The sequence below is a fragment of the Gavialis gangeticus genome, unplaced genomic scaffold (genome assembly GCF_001723915.1).
Source record: "Gavialis gangeticus isolate Ggan-Ray unplaced genomic scaffold, GavGan_comp1, whole genome shotgun sequence".
NCBI classification, from domain to species: domain Eukaryota; kingdom Metazoa; phylum Chordata; order Crocodylia; family Gavialidae; genus Gavialis; species Gavialis gangeticus.
The window spans coordinates 6105310-6115276 of NW_017728993.1; the positions used below are offsets into that span (position 1 = coordinate 6105310).

General features: G+C 38.4%; 1 protein-coding gene and 1 long non-coding RNA gene across 5 annotated transcripts in view; one reads left to right on the forward strand and one right to left on the reverse strand.

The window, feature by feature from the left end:
- The window catches only part of PDE4B (phosphodiesterase 4B), a 561637-nt gene that overhangs the window by 64568 nt on the left and 487102 nt on the right, over nt 1–9967 (reverse strand). The window contains exon 1 of one of the 4 annotated variants that reach the window (XM_019528435.1): nt 4934–5146. The exons of 2 other annotated variants lie outside the window; for them this stretch is intronic. The gene's annotated coding sequence lies outside the window, so the exon portion shown is untranslated. Of the gene's footprint in view, nt 1–3960; nt 4089–4933; nt 5147–9967 lie in introns of those variants that run through there. One more of the 4 variants, XM_019528434.1, reaches the window with a different exon arrangement.
- LOC109305430 overlaps nt 1116–9967 on the forward strand; it is a 25544-nt gene continuing 16692 nt past the window's right edge. Inside the window, exon 1 of the long non-coding RNA XR_002099625.1 lies at nt 1116–1317. This is a non-coding gene — a long non-coding RNA (uncharacterized LOC109305430). The remainder of the gene's footprint in view (nt 1318–9967) is intronic.

A 9967-nucleotide genomic window follows, 5' to 3' on the forward strand; every position in this document is an offset into this window, starting at 1 on the left:
TACTTACGTTTGTAACATGCAATCAGGTATAATGTATATTTCTGGGATGGTGTTTTCACATATTTGATTTTTAAGTGATATTCTGAGCAATCCCCATCTACTCATCTATTGAGCTGTAGCAGCTAGTATTCTAGTAGTATGCATATTGCTCACTGTATGCAACAATACTACAGAAATACATCAGAAATTGATGCGGTGATATTCAGGAAAGCACAACAAATAAAAAAAAGATATTTGAATGAAAAGGAATGAGCTTCCAGGTTTGATATGTGAGAAAAATATCTTGCAGGTTAAGCTATATTTCTAACATCACTATAACTTGATCTTCCTATATGAAATAGATCTCTCTATTCATTTTTGTTGTACCCTACAGCTCTACACCTTTACAGAAGACATGTCTCTTGTTTGCTCTTTTTAAAAAAATGCAGTATCAGAAAACAGGGCTAAATTCTTCATTGCATTATTCATTGTTATTAATCTGTCTCGCTCAATGATTGTGGTTTAATGGATGTGATTGTGACCCGTTATCATTTATGTTTGTTCATGTGTATGCAAGGGCTTTGCAAGGTAATCTTTAAAATCACAGAATAACAGAAAAGGTGGGGCACAAAAGGGCGATGATAATTTGCAGTTTTCAATATTCCAAGTTAATCCCTTCATACGCTGATCTCTTTACCTACTTCTGTGCAGCAGCTAGTTGGTATTATTTTTTATACAGTAGAATCGCATGCTAGCATCTAGAATGCAACTAGAATACCTGTTGTCCCCCAGCCTAAATACATTTACATCCATGAGCCAGGTACATTCAGCAAGAATGAAGTAAATAAACTGTTAATTAATTAGTCACTAGGGGATCATTTACTGTGGGCTTTTATTAAAAAGCATACTTAAGGAGGAAGGAAACTTGGTAATATATAGAAATACCAGACAAGCACATTATTGCTGACTTCCATGTACTTCTTACATCTAAATAGTTGCTAACTGCCAGGTGATTAAACCTGGAAGTTTGAGTTCTGTATTGATGCTGTCGTCAACACTATGAGCTTAATCCTTGTTCTGGATCTGGCTGTTTTCTGTGCTCCTGAGTTAGTATAAAGCACCCAGAAAGCTGCCTTGAAGGTGCAGCTGAGGATTATCCGTGACACAAGAAGTGCCAGGGGGCATACAGCTGGTGTAGGCCTGCTGGATCGCTGCAGTCAGCATAACTGAGAGAAGCTTTGGGCTTGAAGGTCCTGAAACACAGGCACTCAACTCCCACGGGTAACAATCAACTTGAAAAATGAGCACGGTTGTTGTCATCCCTGCTGCCAATCTCAGGTAAAACATCATAAATGGATGGAACTGAAATTTTCATAGTGTCAATGCCCACTGTAGGATGTCTGCAGTGTTGCTCTTTATATTATTTAAAAGAATAGCTAAACACCTTATTTAGCAATTTTTTATGTTGTCACAGGGAATCTCAGACTTCATACTGCACATGGTTTTCCTTCACAGTAAGAGACTTTTTGCCAACATACAAAGTTGACCATACTCGATGGTTTTCCTAAGGTCGTCTCAGAATGCAAGATTACCAGTGTGTGATGGTCTCCTCTTCTATTTGTTTCCAATGTAAGATCTGGGTGCTGGTTCTTCAGCTTTGCCACCTAGATAGTGCTGACTGACTGTAACTAGCTGAAAATGTTTAGACGCTGCAGAGAGTGCCATGTAAAGCTGAAAAGCTGCTAAAAGTCTGCTTCATTTAAGCAATGAGAGTGTAGGGAAATATCCACTCCAAATGTCTGAATTAGGATGGAGCCCTGACATACACTTTTGACAAGGTTTGGATATGGACCATGAGGCATTAAGCATTTATGCTGCAATACAGGATTACTCTAGTTAAAGCTGGAAACTTCTATCTAGATTTCTCTCCTGAAGTTCTTTCTTTGACAGGGAAAATTAAAAAAATATCCATAAACGTCAGCATTTAATGTGTGCTATTATTAAAAGTGATCTATTCGTTAATGCCTCACCATATTCTGAATATTTACTTACTTAAAAATTTTCCCTCATTGGATCAACTTAACTGGACATATTGAATTAAGTTTTGAGGTATCTCCCGGGGAACAAACAGTTGTACAACTTTCTTTCAGGTACAGTGCAAAAACTCCTTTAGAGGAGGTAACCTGTATTGTGGACAACATTAATTTTGAAGCATAACATTTTCGGTTACTTTGTATAAGATAACTGAAAAAAAAGGAGGCGGATAAGGACAGGAAACTGAAAGATTTATAAACACCTCAACAGTAGTATACTTTTTCAAAGAAACCCATTACAAGTATAGGTGCTAGCCTTATGACCGTGAATTACTGTGTAGTTGCCAATGCCAAAATAGGCCAAAGGTAAAATGTGATTTAAGTATTTTTTATATTAGTGCTAAGATAGTGAGAACCTTCTGAAAAACACTGCCCGAGATAAAATCACATACTCCACCCCTGTGGTTAGTCAATCCAGAGCCAGCTCATAGAGGGGGTAGCTGGCAGGGTACTCTCTATGGGGGGTTGGGGACACAGGAACTTGCTCTTTCCTTGATCTGAAGTAGTCTGCATTTAGTATTTATAGCTGGCTACAAAGGTACCTGTTTGAGAGAAGTTTTGGAGGAAGCAAAGGAGCTTTTTGTTGGTCGTTGTCTGATTTCCTGTTTAAAATCATTATTTTTCATGCTGAGCTCATAGTATTAATTTTGTATTAGAGCACAATAACGGGGACTTGTTGCTTTAGTTTATGCTTTTACTGAAGTGTAAAATAAATACAGAAATAGGTTGTGGCATAGCACAATAGTGTTCTGAACCACTGGCTGGGACTCCCACAGCATGACCAGGACACAAATAAATACTGAATAAAAATGTTCAACGGTGTCCAATCCTGCACTTACTTCAGTCAGCAATACAATTTTTGTGCCCCTGGGCTCAGCAAATACACACTGTGGTATATGCAAAAACACTGCGAGTGGCATCCACATGCACCATTTGTGTTCTGTTTGTTTTATACCCTACAGTTATTAGTGGATCCTATAAAGACAGGGCAGGCACATTATTTATAATGTCTTCAAGAATTAAAATATATTTTACAATAACTTGTTTACATTTCTTAATGTATCAGCTAACTATCTTACTTAATACACATTGCTTTTATAAATTTCTAGATATTTCTAATGAAGCTTATACTTAGGAATCTTACACAAACTCTTGCTAATAAACAAAGTCATTATTAACCATGACTTCCATAAGGAGAGATAACAAAACCAGCATCCTAAGTGCCTTTAGGGCTAATTTATCATCGGTAAACACAAGAAGCTATGTTAAGGTAAAATGCATGGTCAGCTATTAAGTTTAACATGTCTTTAACAGTAGTACAATGACATATTACATTTATTGCCAAACAATTCTTTTCGTATCACGGGGTGATGAGAAAATAATTATAATTAAATATTAGGTGACTGGAACAGCGATTGCAGTTAATCCATTATTCTTTTGTCAACTATTTTGGGGCTTTCACAATTAATCTAAAATACAGTTTACAATAGCTGGAATTTTAGCAAATAAATAGAGAACCAAAGCAAATTACCAATGTCTTTCAATTAAATCCCTTTATTGTATACACTGAAAATAAGTAATAATAATTTGGTCTTTATAACAGTTATCATGAAACAACAAGCATTTTATGTGAAGGTTTTAAATACTGTGGGTGGCCAGCAATCTATGAAAGGCAATGGCAAAACTCCTATTCACTTCAGTGGGGCCAGGATTTCACCCTCTGGTTCTAGCCCAGCACTACTTACTAAGGCAGCTTTCCACTGACCCTGATAAGCTTGAGTAAAGTCTGTGGGACTTTTGCTGATTAAGGACTGAAAGTTTTGGCCCATGACAGAAAGTCAAAATACAACATTAGATTTCATTACATTTTTAAATTAAAGCAACTTACATTTGGAGTCAGATCTTGCCAGACGACAAAATTGTTAAGTTTGGGACTATACAAGGCCACTCAGGCTGCTGGTTCTTGGATTAGTGCTGCACAATACACTGTGAAAGACTTATTACTGATACTCAGATTCAGCCTTTCACACTCCCAGTGCAGGCTCTGACTGGGACACAGCGTTGTGACAAGTGAGCTCAACCAAGTGGGAGGAAGAAGAAACTTAGACCATTCGGCAGTGACGCCTATAGCTGCTGTTGAAGTAAGTTGATGGGCTCTGTTAGGAGTCCATTTCGCTTCTCATCAGCTGGAAAATCATCATGACATGGAGTTTGAAGCCAAAAGGACGAGAGAGCCTGTAATCATCACTAACATGCACATGAGATATTTGCCTCCATTTATATGCTTTTTAAATCTTTATATTAGCTTTTCTTTTTCTTTTGCTGCAGTTCAGGTTTATATCTGTCAGGACAATAAGGACTGGATTAAGTACATTAATTGGCTATGCTATGCATGGTCCTTGCCTTCCCTGACAGCAATTACCATTGTTCTGTGCATCACGTGGCCATACAAATTTCATTAAATTAAGAACTGACTGATTCAAGTCCTAATATCCCTATACAATTTTTAACTAGACCAAAATACGTTTTCCCATATGCAGTCTATACAAAAACCATGTAAGAAGTCAAAGAAGTGATACCTGGAGAGTATGTCACTAGGAACCTTGTACACCTCCACGTTGCCCACACTGCAGAACATAGTGCAAGCTTCAAACAATGGAGTTGTACCTGGCTGTGAGATTCAGCGAGCAATTAGCCAATAGAAGAAACCAACCTTTTCAGACCTGAAGATTAGCCTTTTTTTTGCTTTATTTAGCACGAAGCTAAGCAGTAACGTGTCACTTACCAGGAAGTGCCAGGCTGAAGAAAATGGTGGCTCAGTTCCCAAAGATGCTCATTAATGATTTTTGTTTGTAACATACCTGGTTATCTTGGCAAAGGGAAGGTACTTCCTCCAGCTGTCTGAGGATGCCATCTTTTATAGTCTTAATATTTCAGCTTAATGTCTCTTTTTTAAAGCCCTTGCTTGACCATCAGATCCATTGCTGATAATATTCAAGCTGTATACCTTGGAATTGTGCCTGCAGAGAGGGTAGGGACAGCTCTAAGATGCATCTCCCTGGTTAACGTAATGAATGAATCTGTCAGTCAGGAGGGAAAGAGCCCACCCCTCGTAAGAAATATAGACAGGCTCCTTGACCACGCTTGGGGAGTCCCTCTGACATCACTGATGGTTGCCCAATTGCCATAGATGGTAGCTGGACTTGAAGGAATGACAGATGGCCTGATGGGAGCAGCATGCGTAGAATGCCTCATGTGACACTTCACAGGTGTGGCTGAGGGGGAAACAGTTTTATCGGTTGCTATGGAATCATGATTAGCTAGTAGGTCTTCAGAGGCTGTCAGAGGCCTGCTGAGGAGAAATGAAGGCTATTTTTTAAATAGATGTCATGAAATCAATCCTTGAAGAACTTCTGGAGTCAAAGGCTAAAAAGGTTTGCTTGAATATCTTATGTTACTCGATATACAAATAAATCTAGCTGTAAGACGTAAAATGGGTGTCATTTTTCAGCTGTAGTTGATCACAAGAAAATTTCGTCTCATTTAGAATTGTTTATGTACATAGTAACGGAGCAACAGTATCTTAGTAAATGCAACAATTTGTCTCCGCATAAACCAAGTAAATGAAATTAACAAAGCAGTATTGCGAAGCACCGTGACTCCAGAGGAAACTTTTCCCTTATTCTCTCCGTTTGCTAAACGAAAACCCAATGTTCTTCTTTTAAAACGTGTCTGCCTCTAGGTCTTTGGCACAGGGTTACTGAAGGGAGGGCCGGCAATCTATTTAATGACTGCATTGACGTCAATAGCATAACTGAAATACTTACTAAGATGCATGATTCCAACTTTCAGGGGGTGTGTGTTTCTAGCCAGTATGAATATGTGAAATGGATTTCTTCTGGGAACGAACTGCTCTGTTAAGAGCAGCAGACAAAAGCTAGGGTGTTACCAGAGGCTTTTGAAGGTTACTCAGTCAGTCTCTTCCTTCATGCAGAACAAGTTTTAAAGTTTACTGGGGACACAGTGAACAAATATTTAATTCCTGTCAACAGCAGAACTAGTTTACTCTTTCAGCATTTTAGACTTTACCCAATCATAAGAATTTCTCATACAAAGTAGGCTGTTTGCTTGCCAAAGAGCCAAAGTTTTTTATTAAACCATTAAGCTGTTTTATGTAATCTTTTAAAAATATAATCATATATAAAAACAAATGATGTACTATTTTCACAGAATTCTTTAGGTTGGAAATGACTCTTAAATAGACACAGAACCTATTACATTTGTAGCCGAACTGATTTTATTATACATAATTAGTTACTTAGGAGCCAAATGCTTGGATACAGTGGACAGAACATGCTTACTAGAATTGCCAGGTACCGTGTTTGCTTGACTTGCATAAGATCTTTCAAAATCAAAGAACTAAATCTTTACTCCTTACCCTGGCAAAACTCAGGCAAGGCAACTCACTTAAATGTACGTGTAGGATGCATCTACACATGTACTTTAAAGTGCATTTGTCTTCTTTAATGTGTACTAAAGCATCACAAAAACCTGTGCTCTTTGGCTAATGTGCATTAAGATAGGCTGACGTGTATTTTTCTAGTACCTCACAATAGAGGTACTAGATTTAATGCACGTTACCTAATGCACATTAATGAACGTGTAGACGTGTCCATAGAATTTCACACCAAATGTTTTACTGTCCACATACAAAGCCAGACTCTGCTTCTGGAGTAGCATAAGTCTGGAATCACAGAACTGGCTTCAAATGAAACTACTTTAGATTTACAGTGCTTTGTATTCAAGAGCTTGTTTTGATCCTCTGGAAAAACTTGAGCTTGATTTGTATAAAAAATTGGATTGTGTTCAGTACAAATGAAAGTATCATGCAGTCATTCATTTATCTTTCATCCAAATGTTTATGTATGAGTCTGGGTAGATTTTACACCCACATCAAAAATGAAAGCTTACAAGTTTTGTGTTCATGTGAAGGCATGTGAAAAGTGCAGATAAACGTGCAGATGTACAGGAATGCTGAGGCTAAGGAACAGGCAAGGAGAAATACCAATCTTTCACTCCCACTCCTAGAGTGGCATTTTAACAAAGCTTTAATCCTGTGAGCCCTGAAAAGCCTATGTGATGCATCACAAAATGCTACCCCCCACCCCGCTAAAGCCTCATGCTGCAAAATGAAAGAGGCAGATATATTGCTAGGTGTATAGTTAAATTGTTTGGAAATACAATAATTAATCAGTCCTGAAAACATTTAGGGGGCAGAAGGGTGCTTGCTGTTGGGAAAACCTCCCATAGCTTCAGGAGACACACAGCTTTGTGTGACCCTTACAATTATGTTGTGTCCCTGTGAGCCATGGGTCACATTTTTAACTGCAATATTCTATAAAAGAAATAATCATAGGGAAATTGTTCAGATTATTCAGTGAGACCCTGATCTTTCAGCTCAAATATTACAACATCCTTTCTCTGCTGCCCATGTTTCAGAGCAGTTAGCTTTCTACTTATTATTTACAGCATTCCATAGGTCCATGCTCCCCTTTGCAAACATACAGTGCCAAGTCCCCGCCACAGGAAGCTTAACCGGATTCAACACAACACGAAGTATATGAAGATCAGGCAGTAATGGAGAAGAACTTGATACCAGCAAGCTAAACAATAGGCAGGGATTCTGAGAAAAGAATTGAAGGGAGGGGGAGCTTTTCTATTTTTAGGATGTGGCGTAGAAAAAAAGATTAAAGCAAAGTTTGGGATTGAGACAGAAAGGAAGGAGAAAGTATTGGCAGGAATACAGGAGGTGCCATAAAAGGAACAGAAAGATAGGTAAGAGAGAAGTTGTGCCAAGTTTTGAAAGGGAGAGTGAAGAACTCAGATTTAGTGTGGAAACCAGTGAAGGGAACTGAGCCAGCAGGAGTCATAGTTAAACCCATATGATGTTGGATTTAAATGGAAGATACAGCAGATTTGATGACCAAAAATTGGAAGTGACAATAGTGGAGGTACGGGACGACCAATCATGACCTAAGATTTTCTTAACTGTATCAAAAAGGTAGGAAAAGAACTACAAAATTCAGTAACGGGAGCCTAGGAAAAAGAGGTCAGAATGGAAAAAGGAGAAGACACTGATGAATTCTTTGCTTCCAAGGTAGCAAAAGAAAAGAAGAGAGTCATCTCTTTTTGTCAAGGGAGATATCATTAGCAGCTTTGTGAGTTTAATCTCCCTAGATAACAGAAAGAAAGATAAAATTGGAGACCAGAGACTAGATGGACAAAGTAAAGCTATACTGAACTAAATGAGAAGCTGAGGGGAAGGGGCAACAGGATGAGCTAGTAGACCTTACCATGGCTCTGGCTTTTTCCCTCCCCTTTGGGAAGTAGAAAAAAGGAGACCTCAGGACATAACTAATACAACCTGCTTTTCCCTGACCATGGGAACTGTGATTATGCCTGATCTGTGCTAAAGAGACACAAAGGGCGAAAGCTCTTTACCTTCCTTCTACTCACGTATGCTGATTCTCAATGGCCAGTGATCAAAAAAGAAATCAATTGTCATTTTCTTTTTAAGGGAAAAGAACTCTTTTTCTTACATTTTATAGATGCCATACCTTTTCTCTTTCCCTGTATTTGCTTCAGTATTCAGAAAGCTCCCCGCTGGCTCCCTAAAACTCACACCCCAGCTCACTCAATGAATGTGATGGGGTATCAAACCTCAAGTTCTATCCATTTGGACCAGTTTTCTTCTCAATTACCTTGGTGCAATTGATGGGAAAATAGAGCAGAAAATCTGATCTTTTGAAGATATGTACCTCTCTTTATTCATTTCAAAGGGAAAAGATATAATATAACCTAGGCAAACTACACCAGAAAATGAGGTAGTTTTAACACTGGAAATTAAGAAAAAATTGTAGAAAGTGAGTAGTACAGACTAAGTAGTGGTCACATTCACTAGTTTCTACATCATTGCAGTGTGCAGATGGGTTGTGCTTGGATTGATACATATTACATAAAAGGTCTACTGTCTTTATATATTTTTATTCTATGGAGTAATTTTGAAAAATGAACCAATGAAAACTTCAGTTTTATTACATCTATGAATACTCTTGCATTTATAACCTTTCAGGTTGTTTTATTTAATTTATAAAAATAATCTATTTGTTCCTGTCACCTCCATAAAGGGAAATCTTCCAGATTTACTTAAATTGATACCAAGAACAAAGTATATAGGATGTTGGGATAAAGAACACATAGTCCTCTTCCTTTTACGGCTTTTTTTTTTTTTTAAAGTTTGACATTTACAATGACATCACCATCAAATGGCAGTATTTTGTCTTTTGAAAGTCTCATGAAAAACTTTTTATGTTTTAAGGAAAACAAAGGACAAACTTTTTAAAAAGCATAATTTATGCTGCAATGCCTCTGGTTCCATGTTTGGCCAAAATCATCACTGGGGAAACTCTTTGGAAACCGAGAGGAATGAATGTGGCCCTTTGTGTTAAACAATTGCCAAATCCTATAATATTCTCATTTTGACTGACATATAGTTCCATAGTTTCTAGGGTCAGAAGGGACCTGAGCAGATCATCAAGTCTGACCCTCTACCATGGCAGGAAAGAGTACTGGGGTCAAACGACCCCAGCAAGGTGTACATCTAGCCTCCTCTTAAAGACCCCCAGGGTAGGAGCCAGCACCACTTGTCTTGGAAGTTGGTTCCAGATCCTAGCCACCCTGACCACGATGGCTGATTTCTAGCCTAAATCTAGCCTCCTGATATCTAGCCTAAATCTACCCTCTGCCAGCTTGTGACCGTTATTCCTTGTCACTCCTGGTAGTGCTCGGGGGAACAGGGACTTCCCCAGTGCCTGCTGATCCCCCCTGACTAGTTT